Genomic DNA, 22,358 nt, shown 5'->3' with positions numbered 1-22,358 from the left:
ATTGAAAAACACAGCTTCAGAGCCTTTGTAATGTGCTGACAGATGAAAACACAAGCGAGAAACACTGCATTATATCTAATAACGTCAATATCACACGTCAGGCTTGGGGGAAAAGGCTTTGTAATAAATCAGCGGGGATAAAATAATAAGTGTGCTGTTCTCCTCAAATGAGCGCTGGCTGGATTTTTGTGCCGTTCGCTGTTTTTGCGGTGTCATTAAAGGCGAAGAGGAGCGCAGTTTAAAAAGCTCTCTGCATTTATTTTGACACAAAGGCAGATGGTGTTGCCGTTTCTGAACAAAGCTGACTTTATTGGAAATTGCTTTATAAAAAGGCGACGTGTATTGCAGAAACCAGAGCGAAAATGCAAAGAGGAAAGTAAACTTGACGTGATGCAAGAGATGAAGTTGCTGAAAGCTTATATGATGCATAAGAAAACCTAATATCAAATATCGTATCGGTTCACTTACATAAACAGGTTCAACTCGAAACAGAAGCTGGTCACACATACATAACAAAAATGTATAATAATGATAATAAACACTTGGTTGTTTTGCTAATTTGGCAAGTTATGTTACATCCTATGTACTAAAATAACTACATTTCTATTTTAAATTAAAATTAAATACAAAAAAAGCTTCTTACCTAAATGAGATAAAAAAGAAAACTCTTTGTAAAAAATCGATCAGTTAATTTGCATAAAAAGGTTAACTTTCGTGTTATGTTTGATGTTTTCTTTGTCTATTTTTTTTTCACCCTCCTCTCTGCTTGTTTAGTCTTTAGGTTTCTTATTGGTTTACCATTCTGTCCATCATCATTATGACGAAGTCGGTTCCACCAATCCCCGGACGAGCCGCAAGGATTTAAAGCCCCGACAGACCAATGTGTGGTGTGCGCTCTGCCTCGGCGTACCATTTGTGCTCCACGCAATTTGATTGTGCTATGCTTCGGCTGTTTAGTGATTTATTATCTCAGTTTACTGTGGTCATTCGAGTTTGCTTGTTGAACTTCGTTGACTTTAAGTAACATATTGTGATGGTTGTTGTGTGGTTCTAAACTTTGACCGTTTTATCCGGTTTGTTTTAGTTTAGATTGATGTTTTGTTCGATTAGTTTGAGTGTTTTGCCAGTTGTGTATTTTGAGTTTTGTAGCTTTAATTAGTTTAGTTCGGGTGTCGTATACACTGAAGATTTCGGTGTTTATTTGTATTTCTTTTTGACGCCTAGTTTAGACTTTAGTTTTAAGGATCGTTTTGTTTTGTTAATTTTTTTGATTTGGCTTACACTCGTTGTTTTTGTTTAAAGATAATTATAAATGTTTGTTTCTTTTTCCTCCAATTCCTGTTTAATAATTTTCAACTATTGAGTAAAAAGCTTAAATAGAGAATTGATTCTTGCCTCATCCTTGATCTGTCGCACACATTACACCTGTCTCACTTAAATGTTACAGCATCCCCCTAAAACATCTTTAAAAACTTAACATTTCATCAGAAATAAAGTAGTTTAAAAAAGTCTTTACTTGAAACATTCTAAGATACGTTATACAAAACAAACTTTGAATCTCTTCTTTTTCAAGTTGAAATTACAAAGAAAGAGAAAGAGCATTTTTCATTTCAAGAGTTCACACTTAGCTGATGATTAATTATAAGCTTGTTTGGCATGCTGTCCCGGGAGAGAGCCCTGAGCTCATAAGATCCTTGAGCCCGGGGCTCCCTCCCGTTGCAAGGCAAGAGGGGAGTTTGAGCTCAGGTAGATCTCGAGAACTCCCCTGCTGTAATAACCAATGAACAGCCAGTGATTGCTCTTGAGAGAGAACCATTTACTAGGAGCATGTCTATAGTGCAGGTTTGGATTAGACAATTAACTTTTAAAGTTTTTTGGACGGTGGGAGGAACCCGGGGGAAACCCACGTGAGCACGGGGAGAAAATGCAAACTCTGCACAGAAATGTCTGCTGGTTTGGTAAGCCTGGAACCAGAGACATTCTTGCTGTGAGGCAACAGTGCTAAGCACTGGACCACCGTGTCACCCATCTAGGAAGGAGGAGGAGTATGTGTGGATGGGGGGATTCTTCAAAACGAAGATAGCGGTGGTACGTAACCCAGGGTATTTGTAGTAGCTTAGAAGTCGTCTGATTGGTGCATTGAGAATTGGATAATGCGGATCCAGCCGCTAGCAATCATAAGCACGTGATCCTCTCGAAATTAGTTTATAACTAAACTTCACTTAGTTTAACTTGATTTACCAATAAAGTTAAAAATTTAAAATTAACTCCGATTTACCAGTTACTGTGCCTGGCGATCGGGTTGTCCTGGTCCTAACCTTTGACCACCACCCATTCCACAATGCACCAGCCCCTTACGACTCCCCCTGTAGGTAGTGGGTCCACAGGAGGATAGTCTCACGTCGCTCCTTCAGGCTAAGCCCGGTCAGGTTCCATGGGAAAAAACCCAGCCACAGGCGCTCGCATATGAGGCCCAACCCTAGGCCTGGCTCCAGGGTGGGGCCCTGGCTGCGCCTGGTCCTCGATGTAATTAAGTTCATAAGGGGTTTTTGAACCTCACCAGGGTGCTCGAGTGTTCATGGGAGTATGCCCAACCAGTCCACATGTGTTTTGTGGACTAGGAGAAAGCATTTAACCGTGTCTCTCATGGCATTCTGTGGAGGGTGCTCTGGGAATATGTGGTCAGAGGTGCTTTGTTAATAGCTGTCTCATCCCTGTATGTAGGAGTTTGGTTCAGCATGCACTGGGATGGTTTGCTGCCGAATGTGACATGCCTGGGATGAGAATTAGCACCTCCAAGTCCGAGGCCATGGTGCTCCACCAGAAAAAGGTGGTTTGCCTTGTAACCAGGACAAGATCTTGGATACAAACAGCCGAGTTTCCTTCGCAGAGTGGCAGGGCGCACCCTTATAGATAGAGTGAGGAGCTCTGTCACCTGGGAGGAGCTCGGAGTAGAGCGCTGCTCCTCCACATCGAGAGAAGTCAGCTGAGGTGGCTCGGGCATCTGTTTCAGATGGCTCCTGGACACCTACCTAGGGAGGTGTTCCAGGCATGTCCCACCGGGAGGAGGCCTAAGGGAAGACACAGGACATGCTGGACGGACTATATCTCTCAGCTAGCCTGGGAACACCTCAGGATCCCCCCGGAGGAGCTGGAGGAAGTGTCTGGGGAGAGGGAAGTCTAGAGTCCTCTCCTAAGACTGCTACAATTTTAACAAAAAAGCTGAATTGGGAATGACAAAACACAGCAAAACGTCTGAAAATAATTGTACTAAAATGATACAGTAATAAAAATGTAACTTTTTAAGATGAATTCAATTAAACTTATGAGTCTTTTTATCTTAAATGACAATAAACTGTCTAAAAACAACTTGTGTAGCTTAATGAGAAACATCGTTAGTTTAATAAGTTATAATTAATATGAAGACATGTTGTCATGACTTATTGACCAAATTTGGGATTTTTTCAGTTTATCAATGACAATTTGCAGTAGTATAATGTTATTATTATCAGTATTATTTATTATATGCATATTTATATATTTTTTAATAAAACAAGTTTAGACTTGTCCAGCTGTGGGGTTTTGGAGACGTCTGCATCACCATATGGGACATAAGAACAGGACGTGTGTTTGGATATTGACCACACTTCATTATTATTGTTCATTTATTAGTTTGCTGGAAATTAGAACTGAATTTAGAAATGGTTTTAAACAAATCTTTGCACTTTACAAACTAAATTAAATATGTAGGCTAATGGATGTCTTCAGTGGAGTGAGTTTCCACCATTTCCTTATCCATCAAAGTAAAGGAGTAAAGTAAAGAGAAAGTAAAGAGGCTGAATGGAGGAGGCTCGTTCTTTATCCTCGCGCTGCAGATGCTCTGTTTAACTGTTTTCTCACTAGTAAAGCATTCAGTTTTTCCACTTCCACCATGTAAATAGAAATGCCGTGACAAAACTGACTCTTAAAAGGAATGTGAGATGAGACTCTGATTGGTTTAATGCACGTTATGCTCAAAACACACCCAGAACTCATTAAGAGAAAAAGCACAACCCTGTTAGACCATGCGCCAGGACACAGAGCATATCTTTCCATCTTTAAAATAGCAAAAGTGGATTCAGACATGCCCTTAATGCTTTTGCACAATGCACTTTAGACTTTGTGCCTAGATCGTTCAAATAGAGCCCTATGAGTTGTATATACAATAATACTGAACTTAAGTAAAATCAGAGCAAGAAGCCGGGGCCAGTATGATTGTTTAAAGTCGGGACATAATTTGCATATTCATGACCTTTGTATATTAATTAAGCCAAGAGTGTTAAGTTACATTTAAGCATTTTTTTAGGGCACGACTAAATTGTTTTCACCAAGGAAACATTTAAACACGTTATTTTGATAATCAAAGCTGAGTTTTAAGTGAAAAATGAGCAGCTGCATCTACTTTAATGTAAATATAAATGTATTAAGCAACCAGAGGCAGTGCGATTGGTTAAAAGTGGTACAGCATTTGCATATTCATGGCCTTTGTATATTAAATAAGCCAAGAGTGTAAAGTTAAATTCAAAGTTTTTTAAGGGCGCAACAACATTATTTTCACCTGGAAAACATTTGAATACACCATTATGATAATCAAAGCTGAGTTTTAAGTGAAAATGAGCAACTGCAACTACTTTAAAGTAAATACTGAATGTATTTAGCAGCCAGAGACAGTGCAATTGGTTAAAAGCGGGACATAATTTGCATATTCAGGATCTTTATATTTTAAATGAGCCAAGAGTGTAGAGTTGCAGTCAAGCAATTTTTAAAGGCACAACTAAATTATTTTCATCAGGAAAACATTTGAATACTCCATTATGATAATCAAACTGAGTTTCAAGTGAAAAGTAAATGCTGTAATGTTGTATTGTGCCCTCTAGTGGAGACCTGCAAACGTGGCCTTGAGCAGATGAAAACTTATGAGACTTCTGAACATCACAGGCTATTTCAGAGTCTCAAACGCAAACATCCGAATAGTCTGTGTTGCGAGCGGCGCTGGGAAATAAGAGAAATGTGAAGAAAACGCTCCACGGGATGCATTATTACACAGTTTCAATTAAAGAGCGAGTCCTGGGCCGACCATTAACCCAGAGCTCCAGGATCAGAGCAATGATGGAGAAATTAAAGTATTAATGACTGCAGAATTACCATATGCAAAGCAGATCTCGTTATTGCTCAAGTGACACCAATATATATATATATATATATATATATATATATATATTTATACTCAGCTGATGCTCCGCAGGCAACAACATCTCTGGGAATATCTCAGCTTTTGGACATTATTTATGAGCTGTTTTGTTTTGGGAGATATGAATAATTGAAGATGAAAGTTAAATTCATATTAAATCGCATTTGCAGTTTAGCAAAAGCTGCGATTGTCTTGCATGACATGTAAGGAAAGTACGGTGATGTGATGAGTAGTAAATTTACTCCGACGTACACTGTTAGCACGTTTCTGCAGAATCTACAGTAACTTACTGTAAATCAGTTACAGCAAAAATACTGTATTTACAGCACTATTTTCTTGCTGTATGTGAATTTTCAGTATTGTACAATGCTGAAAATTCACATACAGCTAGATAAAATACTGTAAAATATACGGTAGTTTTCACAGTGCAATTTAAAATGAAATATAGTAACATACCGCATAACTGTCCCACAGTTCATATTACAGTAAAATACTGTGTAATTTACAAAAATCATTAAAGAGCCCCTCTTATACATTAAAAAGGGTCATAGGAGTTGGCTGTCTGGTTTAGCCACAACAACCTGGAGCTCAACACGCTCAAAACAGTGGAGATGATAGTGGACTTCAGGAGAAACCCCCCTGCTCTCCCCCCACTGAGCATCATGGAAAGCATTGTGGCAGCAGTGGAGTCATTCAGGTTCCTGGGCACCACCATCTCTCAGGACCTGAAGTGGGACACTCACATTGACTCCATTGTCAAAAAAGCTCAACTGAGGCTGTACTTTCTTCGTCAGCTGAGGAAGTTTAACCTCCAAAAGGAGCTGCTGAAACAGTTCTACACCTCCATCATTGAATCAGTCATCTGCACATCAATAACTGTCTGGTTTAGCTCAGCTACTAAATACGATCTCCAAAGTCTACGTCGAATAGTTCGGACTGCTGAGCGAATCACTGGTACAACCCTTCCTACTCCCCAAGAACTGTACTTATCCAGAGCGAGCAGAAGGGCTGCCAAAATCACTCTGGACCCCTCACACCCAGCACACTGCCTCTTTGAACTTTTACCTTCTGGTCGACGCTACAGAGCACTGCGCACCAGAACAGCTCGACACAGAAACAGTTTCTTCCCTCAGGCAATCCATCTCATGAACACTTGATGATAATAATTGCGAAACCAACATCACTACTTGCTATACACTTATATACACATATACACTTATTTAACAACACACTTTACATGCCAATTTGCACATAACAGCTGCACATATAACGTTGTATATAGTAATACACATGTACATACACTTGTCAATCTGTATATTTGCACTCACTACTTACTTCTATTTTTTAAAATATATTTATTATCTGTTTATTGTCCTGTCTCTGTAATCCTGTTGCACTGTAGAAGCTCTGTCACCAAAACTAATTCCTCGTATGTGTGAACATACCTGGCAATAAAGCTCTTTCTGATTCTGATTTTGGTTTTGGGGGTCTTCGACAACAGTCTAATATGCATGCAAGGTCAAAAAATCGGCCAATTTAGTTCGTTAATTCCCCTGTAATGCATGTGTTTGGACTGTGGGGGAAACCGGAGCACCCGGAGGAACCCCAAACCAACATGGGGAGAACATGCAAACTCCACGCAGAAATGCCAACTGACCCAGCTGAGTGTCACGATCACCAGCGATCATAACTCCCAGATCGCTGGATCTCACACACAAACACACATGGACTACAATTCCGCCATTAATGGACTACATATTCAGTCATGCCACACACATACTCACACCTGCTCCAAGTCTCTACTGATTACACTCGCACCACCTGAGGATCGTCAAGGACTGATTACAAACACCATTTAAGCAGCACACACACTCATTCACATTGCCGAGTCTTGTTACCTGTAAAGTGACATTTCAACGCGTTCTCCTAGTCTTGTTTTCCTGTGTTTTGACCCTAGTCTCGTTTATACTTTTGTCCCTGTTCGCCGCCTGCCTTCCGACCACTCGCCTGGGTTTATACTACGATTCTGGATTGCCTTTATACATTTGTTTGCACCTGTGTTGACCTTTGCTTGCCTGACTTTGAATACGAAGACTCGAACCAGCGAACATCTTGCTGTGAGGTGGCAATGCTAACCAGTGAGCCTCCGTGCTGCCAGTTTCTTAAATATATAAATGAATTGAATTATTTATATAATATATTCTACTTTATTATACAGTATATTCCACCTTAATATTCACACAGTAAAACATTTTATTTTCATTCTCTGTAGCCTGTAGCGTGTGACCAAAAAGTCATATTCAGTCATATTCATATTTGTAAACGCAGACAAAAATGTTAAGACTTATGTTCACACATTGACAAATAAATGGCTTGTAAAGCAGAATGTTTGTCAGTCTCAGCATGTAAAAGGTTAATGTCCTATAAAACACATAATGAAAGACCGTCCGCATCAAACCGCTGTTATGCAACGTGACATTAACTGTATCGTTAAAAGAAAATGAATTCATCTCAGCAAAGGTCGACGACTTCTGTTGTTCATTTATTATCAGACGTGACTCTATATGAGGACATTTCAACCTGCAGTCCATCAGCACTCTGAAACTCAGCATGTCATTTAGCATCTATAGCTAACATCGATAAAAAAACGTTCGCATTAAAGGGATAGTTCACCCAAAAATGTAAAAAGTACTCACGATTTACTTTCCCTCAAGTGGTTCCGAAACGTTTATGAGCTTCTTTATTGTGTTGAACAGAAAAGACGATATTTTGAAGAATGCTGAAAACCGGTAACCATTGACTTCCATTGTAGGAAAAACAAATACAATGGAAGTCAATGGTTACAGGTTTTCAGATTCAAAATAGCTTATTTTTGTGCAAACTCATAAATGTTTAATGGGTGTGTTGTGTGTTCAGAGATGCTCTTCTGCAGACCTCGGTTGTAACGAGTGATTATTTGAGTTACTGATACCTTTCTATCAGCTGGAACCAGTCTGGCCATTCTCCTCAGACCTCTGGCATCAACAAGGCATTTGCGTCCACTGAACTGCCGCTCACTGGATATTTCCTCTCTTTCAGACCATTCTCTGTAAACCCTAGAGATGGTTGTGTGTGAAAATCCTAATGGATCAGCAGTTTCTGAAATACTCAGAGCAGCCCGTCTGGCACCAACAACCATGCCACGTTCAAAGTCACTTAAATCCCCTTTCTTCCCCATTCTGATGCTCGTTTTGAACTGCAGAAGATCGTCTTGACCATGTACACATGCCTAAATGCATTGAGTTGCTGCCATGTGATTGGCTGATTAGAAATCTGCGTTAACGAGCAGTTAAACAGGTGTACCTAATAAAGTGGCCAGTAAGTATATATATAGATTTGTGTGTGTGTGTATGTGTTGAACTTGCACTAATTAATACATATATGGTATGGTTGTATGATTGTTACAATACGGCTGCTAAGGTGTCTTGAGTGGTAGCGAGGTAGTTGCTAAGGTGTTTTTAAGGACATTTGCATGTACTCTTTATGTCAGTGATGGGTGAGTTGCCAGATTTTTGCTATGTGGAATAATGGGATGGTTGCCAGGTTGTTGCGCTGTGGTTGCTAAGGTGCCCTGGTTGTTGCTAAGGTGTTTCTGAGGACATTTTGCATGCGTTAATTACTTCGGTGATGAGGTGGTTGGCAGGTTGTTATCATGCTGTTTCTAAGGTGTCCTGATTGGTTGCTAGGTGTCATCTGTGAAGGCCCTGAATAAAATAAAACTGATTCACACTAAAGCTGAATTTATACTTTCATCTCTGCTGACTGCACGCGCACCTCATGAAGCGGACGAGGCTTTTATACTTGCAGCATTCGCCGTTGAGATATTCTTTAAAACGACAGAGGGCGGTCAAAAGAAACCCACCGTAATGTCAGACGAATAAACAGAGAAGTAGAGCGTTTGTTTCGATTAAGTCTTAAGTCTGGGTCTCTAGTATTTTATACATCTCTGTGTGTGTGTGTGTGTGTGTGTGTGTGTGTGTGTGTTTGTGTGTATATTCACTTTTTGTGTGTAAAGTATGTTACTGTGTATGTGTGTGTCTTTGTTACTGTGTCTGTGAGTGCGTGTGTGCATGCATTTGTGTGTGTGTGTGCGCCTGTGTGTGTGTGTGAGAGAGAGCATTTCTGTGTGTGCGTGCGTGCGTGCGTGCGTGTGTGCATGTGTGCGTGTGTGTGTGTTACTGCCTGTCTGTCTCTCTGTCTGTCTATGTTTGTGTGAGTGTGTGTGCAAGTGTCTGTCTGTCCTTGTGTCCTGTGTGTGTTTCTTACTGTGTGTGTGTGTGTGTGTGTGTGTGTGTGTGTGTGTGTGTGTGTGTGTGTGTGTGTGTGTGTGTATGTTACTGTGTGTGCACTTGCATTTCTGTGTGTATATGTGTGTATGTTGGCCCACACATGCTCTCGCTCTCTTTCTCACTCTCTCTCTCTCTCACTCTCTCTCTCTATCAGTCTCTCTCTCTATCACTCGCTCTCTCACACACACACAGATGTGAGTTGTATTAATAAGTGAAGTGATGATGCGTGATGGCTGATGACACACAGGCTAATTGCGGCGCAGCTCAGCGGAAATGTCAGGCAGGAGAGAGTCAGTCGCTCCGCTAATAAATGTCACCTGCTCGCTTTGCCTTCAGATTTAACACTTCTGAACCCACTGTAGAAGATCAGCAAGGTGTGTGTGTGTGTGTCTGTGTGTGTCTGTGTGTGTCTGTGTGTGTCTGTGTGTGTCTGTGTGTGTGTGTGTGTGTGTGTGTGTGTGTGTGTGTGTGTGTGTGTGTGTGCGCAACGATAAAAACCCAATCTGTAGCATCTTCTTATATTAAAGTCCACATGAAATCAAAACTAACCCTGTTGATGTTGTTAGCTCACATTGCTAGTTTTGTGTTGAACAATTCATCTGCGCACGACATTAGGAATAAATAATTAGTTTGCTCTTGTAATCTTTAATTGTAATCTGAAAATGCACTTCCTGTTTGTTTACAGTTAAATTCTCTGATTAGGTCTGTCTGATGTAGTGGGCGTGGCTAACATACTTAACCACGCCCCTCAAGCTGTCAGTTATGACAACAAACACAAATGGTGAGGAGGAGGAGTCTCCCCAATTACTCTCCTCAAACCCTTTCCCCCATCTTTCTGAATGAAATGCCTACTTTACTACATCCAGAAAAAATCGACTTCAAAACTTAGTCAAGACTTGCTCCAAGATTATTGGTTTACCTCTGAGGAGTCTAGTGGAGTTACATGAACAGCAAGTATTAAGGAAAACTCAAAGTGTGATAAGAGATGACTCCCATCCTCTGAAGCCTTTTTTTTTGTTCTGTTGCTCTCTGGAAGAAGGTTAAGAAGCATTAAATGCTCTTCCAACAGATATCAATTTACCTTTGTTCCAGAGGCAATAAGGCTTTACAACATTACATTTTAGCAAGTTTTACATTTACATTTCTAATACATGTGATTTTCCAAGGTTTTTTTTACTATTTATGAAGTTATACATGAAGCATGCTGGATTTTTTATTTATTTATTTATTTTTAAACACTGTTTGTAAGTGATTTGTCTCTTTATGTGTTCGTTGTATCATGAAATGCTATTACCCTAATCTAATTGCCCCTGGTGGGATTAATAAAGTTGTTAAATTTAAACTTAATCAGCTCGCAGGAGAAAAATCAAGCCACGCCCACTGTTGTCTCATTTAATATTGTGTTTCTCTAGGAACTGTCACAATACGAAAAACAAAAATGATCGCAGCTTCTGGTTCATGTAGACTTTAATGATGCCAGTGTTATGAAATCAAGTACAACAAAACCTGCTTAATTGTGTTCTGAGACTGTTAGTCTGATTTACTGTTGCATCACAGTTGTAGAGTTGTAATTATTGCAGTATAACTTTTGGCTTGTTACTGGGATTTCATGCAAGCTTGCAATTCTTTGCATTTTTTAAAAAATTATTTTCTTATTTATTTATTATTTTTTTATTTAATTAATAATTTTTAATTATTTAGAATTTTTTTAATTTATTACTTTTAATTTTCATTTATTCATTTATTTAATTAATTAAAAAAAATTTATATATTTTTTAATATATAAATTTTACTTAATTATTTTAATTAATTATTTAATTATTTTAATTAATTAGCTTTTTATTTAATAATTTTGTTTAATAATTTTTATTTATTTGTTTATTTTTATTACTATTTATTTGTATAATTTTATTTGTTTATTTATTTTATTTCATTTTTATTTATTTATTCATTTATTAATTCATTTATTTATTTATTTATTTATTTGTTTTTGTCCTAGTCAAAATATCATATTTTAGAGCTCCTGATCATTCATGAAATATTGCAGTGTTATTACGTTAATGTTGCAAAAAATGCTGCTTTCACACCAGATTTAAGTCATTAAATTTACATGTTACATGTTAATTTACATGTTAAAGAGCCCATATTATACATGAAATAGGGTCATATTTAGGTTGTAAGGGTCTCCAACAACAGTCTAATATGCATGCAAGGTCAAAAAACGCTTTCATGGTCTTTTAATCTGCATCTATTTTTACCTAATTATCCCAGCGACTCCCATATGAATCGTTCAGCGATTTATTTGTACCCAAATCTGTCCTCGGCGCGAAGCTAATCTGCGCTGATTGGACCGATGACAGCCTGCTGCGATTGGTCGACGACACTGACAGGCTTCAGCACGAGACAGAGTGAAATGCCCAGCTGCTAATCTACAATATAAAAGTAGTCACAGTGCACACACACTTCATAGTGGATTTTTTAGATTAGATTAGATTCAAGATTAGATTCAACTTTATTGTCATTACACATGTACACGTACAAGGCAACGAAATGCAGTTTCGGTCTAACCAGCAGTGCAATAGCAGCAAGTGCAGGATACAGGTATAAGTTATAAAGTGCCGTTATAGAAAAACTATAGTGATATTTACAGATGGATGTACTATCAACATTATATACAGGTTATATTAGCTATGAACAGATTTACAATAAATGAATATATGTACAAGATGCTATTAATAATCAGAAGTGTGCAGATAGATAAACATAATTAGAAATGTCCATGTGCAGTGAGTGTGTACAGTTCAGATAAGTCAATCAGTGCAATGAATGTGTGCAAACTTTAAATGTGCAAATGTTAAATAGTGCAGTGATTGTGAGGAGTATAAGTTAGAGGAGTGTGGGGGGGTGTATTGGGGGGGCAAACGAGTCAGTGAGGGGCAGAGTTCAAAAGGGAGACAGCTCTGGGGAAAAAGCTGTTCCTCAGTCTGCTGGTTTTTTTCCGGGGGAGCCTGAAGCGCCTGCCGGAAGGCAGGAGAGAGAACAGTCCGTGAGCAGGGTGAGAGGTGTCTTTAAGAATACTGCGTGCTCGGCGCAGACAGTGTTTCTTCTGGATGTCCTCAATGGCTGGCAGTGTAGTCCCTGTGATGCGTTGGGCAGTTTTCACCACCCGCTGCAGTGCCTTACGCTCAGCAACAGAGCAGCTTCCATACCAGACTGTGACGCAGTTGGTCAGGATGCTTTCTATTGTGCATCGGTAGAAGTTCACCAAGACGGCTGATGAAAGCTGGTTCTTCTTAAGTTGCCTCAAGAAGAATAGGCGCTGGTGAGCCTTCTTGACCAGGCTGGAGGTGTTGGTGGTCCAGGAAAGGTCCTTAGAGATGTGGGTCCCCAGGAACTTGAAGGATGAGACAGGCTCAACGGCCAGTGGGTGAATGTAAATACAGACGATGGACTTAAAAAAACAGACGACTAACTATTTTATTGAGCAAAAACTCCAAGAACTGGCGAGGAGCCCGTCACAGTCTACCTGCTCTTTTCACACAGACACACACACACACACAAACACCTCCTCCTCGTCCTTAGAAGACACAACACCCGCGTCCTCAGTTATATCTGCGACACCCCCCGTCCTCACTTTGCTAACGGGTCACTTTCGTTTTCACTTTCGGGTTGAGGGCGGCGTGATAACCGGCCCTTTGCAACACACACACACACACACACTCACCGTTCGCCTAGACTAGAGTGCCAGTTCAGCTTGCTGGGTGCAATTTAGACACCTCCCTTGAACCTGAGCTGAACTATTTTGAAACTTGACCATTGCATGTGTGTAAACAGCTGACGATCCGTAATCAAAGCGGCACGCGTCGCGATTTCAACGTGGCTTTACACGCGATATGAGAAAATAAAGAGTTAACCTGATACAGTACACGCAGTTACAAGTAACAAAACACAACTGAATACATAATTTGCTAGCTAGAGTAAACGAGGCAACAATTTTAATCGCACGTACTTACACTGGTGAAATGGGGGTAGAAACTGATCCATGATGCACTGATCCATGTTCTGACAGTCTTTACTGATCCTTCCTTTAACAAACCGATGAAGTCTTCTTTGTAAGCATGTAGTTTCCAGAAACACTCGATCTGCTCAAGGCTGAGCTATATTGCTGAGGTTTCCTCTTTAATTAGACTGTCAATAATATCTATATTTTCTAGGTTTCCTCTGGGTGCTCCGTAGTGTTTGTGTGTGAATGCGTGTGTATGGATATTTCGCAGTGATGGGTTGCAGCTGGAAATGCATCTGCTGCGTAAAACATATTCTGGATAAGTTGGCGGTTCATTCCGCTGTGGCAACCTCAGATTAATAAAGGGACTAAGCCAAAAAGAAAATGAATTCATTAATTTACTTAAATAAAACGTAAAGCGCGTTTGTATTCATGTTTAGTATTAAATGGATTATGATTAAAAATAGCTTTGCATTGTGTCCAGGACAGCACATACACTTAATACACAAATACACTTCAAATACACACTGGTTTGAGTCCCGGCTGGGTCAGTTGGCATTTCTGTGTGGAGTTTGCATGTTCTCCTCGTGTTGGTGTGGGTTTCCTCCAGCTGCTCCTGTTTCCCCCACAAGAATTGACTACATTGGCTAATTGCAATAGACTAATTGTATGAGTGTATGTGTGAATGAGTGTGTATGGGTGTTTCCCAATACTTGGTTGCGGCTGGAAGGGCATGTGCTGTGTAAAACATATGCTGGAATAGTTGATGGTTCATTGTGATGTGGTGACCTTGGAAATAGTGACTAAGCTGAAGGAAAATGAATGAATGAATGAATTGAATGTGTCATATGTCGTGTCATATAAAACCATGTACTTGTGTTCAACTGCATCTCATAAGGGTTCATTAAAACGAGCGCTGGAGATGCTATATATATGTTCATAATCTCTTTAGGCCAACAAAATTAATCTTTCATCTTTTCGTATTTAATGTAATTAGCACATGAAACCTGTTTACGAAGCAATAGTATCGTTAATGTTTCCTCTTCAAATGTTTATTTACTGACAAATAGTAAAGACGATCACAAAGAAGATCAAAGCTGTTCTCGTTTATTAGAACATTAGAGAAATGTTACATTTTATATCTATTTTCTTAACCATGACCATGATTGTTTTCTGAATGTAACTTTTTATATTTTCCCAAATGATGTTTAACATAACAAGGAAATTTTTTTTACAAGAAAAGTATTTCCTATTTTATTTATTTATTTATTTATTTTTTTTATTATTATTTTTTTTTTTTGTCTTGTTTTGTTTTTTGAATTTAATTCATTTTTATTATTTTATTTACTTTTTAATTTAATTTAATTATTTTGTTTTGTTTTATTTTATTTTGTCTTGTTTTGTTTTGTTAATTTTTTTTAAATTGAGATATTTTATTTTATATTTATTTTTAATTTAATTTTATTTTATTTTGTTTTGTTTTATTTTTTTAATTTAATTAATTTTTTTTATTTTTAATTTAATTTTATCAAATTTACTAATTTTATTTTATTTTATTTTGGTTTATTTTTTAAGTTAAATAAAATTTATTTATTTTAAATGTATTTATTTTTAATTTATTTTATTTTATCTTATTTTATTTTATCTTATTTTAAATTATTTTGTTTAATTTTTAAATTTAATTTAGTTAATTTATTTTTTATTTATTTACTTTTAATATATAATTTTTTATTTCCTGATTTTATTTTATTTTGTTTTGTTTTATTATTTTAAATGTAATTAAATGTAATTAATTATTTTTTCCTTTTTTTTATTATTTTAGTTTAGTTTATTTATTTATTTTAGGAAAAATTTATTTTAGTTCTACTGGAAGAAAATCCATTTTAAAAAAGTTTTCAAACAATTTTAAGGTCAATATTTTTAGCCCCCTTATTCATTTATTTTTTTTCTGATTGTCTACTCAACAAATCACTGTTATTTAACTTGGCTAATAATCCTAACTTGCCAAGTTAACCCATATAACCTAGTTATTTTTGATTTTGTCAAATGTAATATAAATAATATCCCAAACTGGGATTTAAATTGTAGTTTAATGTAATTTTAATGTAGTTTAAATTGTAAATCTAAGATGGATGTATAAGTAGTATGGGTATAAATTGATGAAATAGAAAGGAGCAGTTGTTTGTTTGTTTGTTTCTTTAATTATTTATACTTTTTATTAAATTATTTATGCTTATTTATTTATTTATTTATTTATTATTTGTTTTGTATTATTTATTTAGTTATTTATTTTATGTATTTATTTATTTAATTTAAATGTTTATTTATTGATATTTATTTTTTTATATTACATTTTTCATTTATTTATTTATATCCTAGTAAAAACATCTTATTTTAGAGCTCCTGTTCAGTCGTGCAGAAATATTGCAGTGGTAATATTGCAAATAATAGACGGGATTCAATTAAAAATAGCTTTTAATATTATATTCTGGGAGAGATCCCTTATTATTCAGACTTTATTAGCTTGGCTCAAAGCTCCATCTACTGGCCACTTACTGTAAATCTATATCATCAACAAACCCCTGGATTATTGCAGTATTTGATCTACAGTACACTATTACAGTGATCAGTTTGGTCATTTTTTATGATGTAAAATGTTATTAATACTGTTGATAGTTTTAATAATAATAGAAATAGTCTTTTTTTTTATTATTAATGCAAAATGAACAAATTGCATTATAGGTTTTATTTTCATTTTAATTTGCATTAATATTTTAGCTGTTTTTTTTATTTTTGCCATTCCAATTCATCTTTAGTATGTCTGTTTATTATTATATTATGCATTTTATTTAGTTTGTCTTTTAGTAGGCTATATATAGTAAATCTGAGTTGAAAACTAGAGCTGATTCATTGACAACAAGATGAAATTAAGTAAGTTTCTGAACTTACTTGAACACCATCTGGTACACTTTGACTACAGACATCTACAAACACAAAATGACGTACAGATTTAAGCACAGTGTGCAAATCTTGTCCTCTTTAATCTGCAGTTCGTGAAGCTTCATCTTTGCATTGAAATTCTTCCTCTGTTTGAGTAATCCTCTTCTGCCATTATTCGCTTTGTTACTTATTCTGATTCCGTTTAAGGACGTCCAGACAATGCATTATGTATGATAAATGATGTGAAGAGGTTTTTGAGCTTGTCTGATCTTTGATCCATCTGAAATATTGAGCTGAGGGTCATAAAGTTGCATCACGCCTGCATGAACAGGCTGAGTCACACTTTAACAGATGTTTTCATATTTCATCATACTATTTGCAGAGAAGAAGAAACAGGAAAGAAAAGATATGCTTTAATCGTCCTTCGTTTCAGTTTTTACATGCTAATAAGTATTAAATAATCTGACGGTCAAATTAATTTGTGTTTTAGTTAAAGTTATGCATATTTTCTCCTCCATATCATACATATTTTAAACATTTAAACTTAGTCAAATGAGTTTAAAGTTAAACAATAAAGTATTGCTTTGTTTATTTCCCAAGCACTGTACACTGAGAAGAATAGCTGCTGACTTAAATGATTAAGTTGAATCAAATTAACTTTGTAAGTTTTTGCATCCTACATGTAACTTCATAGAATCTTAAAGGGCCATGAAACCCCCCTATCTCAGCAGGGTGTTTTCACACCTCTAGTTTGGAAAAAGTCAGGAGAGTGGGTCTGTCTAGCTCTATTTAGTTGGGAGTGTTGGGGAAGGGAAAGAGGGAAGGATTTGAATAAAAATGTGAGTTTCCGTTTGGGCACGCGCTGATTTTCACAAAGGCAAAACAAACACAAAGACGCAGGGAGAAAGACAGAGACTGTGTTTACATGGACATCAGTAATCCAATTTGCCAAATTTGCCAATTTGCCAAATCATTCATTTGTCGACTTTAACTGCAGTTTGGCAGTTTTACTTCATTCAGGAACATTTCATGCATGCCCCCCATGACAAACGAGATATTGCATAAGAGGAACTGCGTGAAGAGTGTAATTGTAATGGAATTTTTGATACCGCACAGCGAATGGGAAAAAAAACTCTACATTTCTCTGTAACTTAGATGCACTCGGTAGGTAGAGTCAGAAAGCCGTGTGTGTATAGACTATCCTGTCACAAAATGCAGCAAAAATCCTACCTGACGGTAATAGCTTGATTATGGTGTTTACATTCGGAGAGCAGCATTTACAGTGGATATTTCAGTCTATAATATCGTACTATAATATTATAGTGATATTAAAGTACCGTAAACTTAGTAACTAAATCATTTTGACTACGGTATGCCTTTAAAAACTGAAAGAGTACTGCTGACGATACTAACTAACTTTGCCATCTGAATAAACAAACAACGACCACTGATCACTCACTTACCAAATCTGTAGAGACAGGACAATCAACACCAACTGGAGCCGCGTCTTTATTAAAAGGAATCGAGCGGCAAATCCGGATTTCACCATTTCCAGATGCGGAAAGCTCTCAGCGAAAAAATGATCCTTACAAACGTAATTCTGTTGGGTGCACTGTAATCCACACGAGAGTCCAGCTGCACTCTCATAGCGGGAAAATGAAACAACCTTCGTTGCAGCACATTTATAAACAACACTGACGACCTGTGTCTCCAAACAATTCTTTTTCACTTGTTTTGGCAACACAACATGGCGTCTCTCTGCCATCTGAACACTGTAACAGGTAAAAACAGTCTTCGAAGCTATCATGCATATTAATGAAGTTGCACCTCATTCACAATAGAGGGCGCTGATTTGTTTTGAACCAAGTCTTTCTCATGAATTAATGCTGAACACTCAGAGACGTCACAATACACTCGCAGGTACAGACATCTAGTCTACATGCTGGATTACACACAAGTATCTCATCACCGTGACGCAGCTTCAAAAATTAGTTTCGAACCGGAAGAACGAATTTGCTCAAAGTAACGCAAAAACAACCAATTTTCACTTTTTTGTGAAATATATGTGTCCTAATAGTGTTTATAGCAGTGTGGGACACATATATGACTATTAACATCCCAAAAAATGTGTGTTGGTGTTTCGTGACCCTTTAATATAGCGTTATAGAATATAGCAAGTAAAATCTAGCATAACTTAGATAACTAGCATAACAAAATAACATAAAAACATACATTTAGTGCTTAGCACCAGCAAGAAGGTCGCTGGTTTGAGCTTCGGCTGGGTCAGTTGACATTTCTGTGTGGAGTTTGCATGTTCTCCCCGTGTTGGCGTGGGTTTCCTCCGGGTGCTCCGGTTTACCCCACAGTCCAAACACATGCGGTGAATTGAATAAGCTAAAAAGGCCGTAGTGTGAATGCTGGAGTGTGTGGGTGTTTCCCAGTCTTGGGTTGTATCTGGAAGGGTATCTGCTGCGTAAAACATATGCAGGATAAATTGGCGGTTCATTCCGCTGTAGCGACCCCTGATTAATTAAGGGACTAAGCCGAAAAGAAAATGAATGAATGAATGTATTAATTTTTAAAACTACTTTGCTTATAAATGCTCTGTTAAAGAGCGCTTGGGAAATATTTGATGTGTTTTATGACAATGTATTTCTCTGTATGCCTGTACTCTGCACTATTGTATTTAATGCAGTCTAATGAAGAACATTCAGAGCGAAATATAAAATATGGACAGGGATCTGCCAGTAATCCTGAAACTTCCTTTATCAAGAGTGAGATTTACAGACGGCTTGTTCCCACCAGAGCTCAAATCTATGCGCAAAAATGATAAATTTACGGATTATGGCACATAAAGACGACATGGATGTGAGCATCTCCACACAGTGTGCTTTTTTGATTTTTCAATACTGACCACTTCTCTTTTTATATTTGTTGTCTGTAACTTTAGCAGGTTTCTGTTTAACAGATTCAGGAAATTTTCACAGTATTTCCTTTAATATTGTTTCTTCTGGAGAAAGTCTTATTTGTTTTATTTTGGTTAGAATAAAAGCAGTTTTTAATTGTTTTAAACCATTTTAAGATCAGTATTATCTGCCCCCTTACGGAATATTAGTTTTGGATTGTCTCCAAGCAAACCACTGCTATACAATGACTTGCATAATTACCCTAACTTTACCCTAATTAACCTAGCTATGTCTTTAAATGTCACTTTAAGCTGTATTGAAGTGTCTTGAAGAATATCTAGTCTAATATTATTTACTGTCATCATGGCAAAGATAAAATAATCAGTTATTATAAATGAGCTATTAAAACTATTATGATTAGAAATGTGTTGAAGAAAATCTCTCTGTAAACAGAAAAAAAATATGTACAAGCGCGCTAATAATTCTGACTCCAACATTATGTGTTGTTGAACATGTTTCCTTTTCATTTGGTTAATTTTTGGACAGAATAATCAATGATTTTGCTTATATAACAGTTAAGGAAACTGAAGAAAAAAAGTCCCTTCCTCATTCTTCAAAACCAATCCAATCGGAAAAACCAACCATGGTCACACTTTATTCTGATGGTCCGTTTGTTGAATTTAAGTTACATTGCATCTACATGCCAACTGATTCTCATTAGATTATAGACTGCCAGGTTGGGGTTTGGGTTAGTGTAAGTTGGCATGTACTTGCAACGTTTCTTCTAGTCAGTTAAATGTTTAGCAGCAGTATCAACAGATATTAAGCAGACAGTCTACTAATACTCAAATGGACCATCAGAATAAAGTGATACCAAAACATTTTCTCAATGTTCGGGAAGTGATGGAGATTATTCAATTTAAATTTTTCAATTCAATTCCCCTTTATTTGTATAGCGCTTATACAATGTAGATTGTGTCAAAGCAGCTTCACATAAAGGGTCACAGTAAATAGGAACAGTGTAGTTCAGTTTGTAGTGTTTAAGTTCAGTTCAGTTTAGCTCAGTTCAGTGTGGTTTAATAATCACTACTGAGAGTCCAAATACTGAAGAGCAAAACCAACGATGCGCAGCTCTATAGATCCTGAACCATGCAGGCTAGTGGCGACAGCGGCCAAACGTCCTGTGCAGAGCTGCAGTCTCAGTGGCGGAGGCGAACCCATAATAGGTTTAATAACTCATTTCTAATAAATAATATTAAATAATCACAATTATGTGTGGGGTCAATTTAACACCAAGAAAAACAAATATGGTATTGTCAAGCCATGTATTGTCTAAAGGGACAACAGCGACGAAATGGAACCAGACATTCATTCACAGTGATGGCCTGGATTGTAAAGAAAGTGCAAACGCTGGACCCACTTATCCCATCCGTATTGCTGCGAGTTTGTCTTGCTCTCATCTGCCTTTCCTTGTCATCAAAGTGTATGATATGGGAGAAAACATGAAATGTCTTCAGAGACGTGGTGGCTGAAAATATTGACCTTACAGTGTCAGCATTTAAAAGTCTTGCTTTTGCATCTCCTTTGGTCTTGTACACTCCTGCCAAAATGAGCAACCAAATGTAGGCTTGCAAATCAGTCACATCAAAGTTTTACAAGCTGTCCCCATAGATCCTCCTCTCCTCCAAGTTTGTCATTTTAAGGATATCATGTTCAATTGATGGTGTAATGAAATGCTGATTTTATGTCTTGAACATGACTGACAGCATATCTGGTGGGCCCTGGAACCATTTTGATGACATTAGCAGCACTAAGTCTACCCTGTCGTTCAAGTGGTACCTCCATTTTGGAAGGTAATGTGTCTGCTGGTGGTTGAGAGACAACAGGGGGGTCAACACTAGGAGTCTCATTCTCATCTGAGGAGGATGCCTCATAATCAGGGTCCTCCTCAAGAGTATCCTGTCATTCTCCTCTGTCACTTTCAATGTCAAAAACCTGTGACAAAATCTCTGACAGGAAACCTTTGCTTAGAGGCCATTTTCAATTGAGAGAGCTTAAAGAGAGAGCACACAGAGCACAACGAGAAATAGTTTAGAAAGCTTCATGTGCAAGCTTTCATAGCTTTGCATCTACCCTGTAAACCACGTGAATTATGTTTTCCCCTCCCATAAAAAAAAACAACCCAGGCTCATTCTGAAAACGTAGTCCCGAGGACATTTCTGGAGACTTATGCGAATTATGTAGCCGGAGGTATGTATGGCTGCATTTCATTTTTTAAGCGAACGCTGCGGGCGGCATGACGCCGTTCCTTTTAGCGCTTGCCGGCTGACCGCTTACCTTCGTGTCGAGGGCTTTCCCACCGCAACCAGTTTGTCCGGTTAGCTCATCCTGTGCGTCGGCGGACTCGAGACGCAGAGAGGAGCTGACCACGACGACGGCGACCGGGTTCAAGTCCGGGGAAGAGCGGTTCCAGAAATCAGGTTGAGACTAAAACAGAATCCAAGAAATAAAGCGAAGAGGTTCATAACAGGGTGAGAGTGTGGTAAAATCTGAAAACGTGGTAAAAAAAAAATCGGACGAGGGCTTGTCTTATTCCGGATGGCTTTTGTAAATCGTTGGTTGGGTTTAGGGTGGGTGGGTCAATCTGTAAAATTGGTTGGGTTCGGGGAAGGAGGAGGGTGGGTCGGCCGGCCGATTGGCTGGTCGCCCAGTCAATCATTCAGCCAGTCGGACAGACAGACGTTTGTTCGACAGCGGCCTCTGGTGGGTTCACGCGAGAACAGCGTGGGCACGAACGGCACTCGCGGGAGACATCCGAGAAGCAAAAAAGGCGCACACAGCGGCCTCTCGCGAGAACCAAAAACTGCAAAATACGTACCTCCCGGGACGTATTTTGCGGTCCCCAGAAACGTCCTCGGGACTACGTTTTCACAATGAGCCTGGGTTGAAAA

The sequence above is a fragment of the Danio aesculapii genome, chromosome 17 (assembly GCF_903798145.1).
Source record: "Danio aesculapii chromosome 17, fDanAes4.1, whole genome shotgun sequence".
NCBI lineage: Eukaryota > Metazoa > Chordata > Actinopteri > Cypriniformes > Danionidae > Danio > Danio aesculapii.
The sequence above is the reverse complement of the archived record's forward strand: the minus strand, read 5'-3'. Positions refer to the sequence as shown.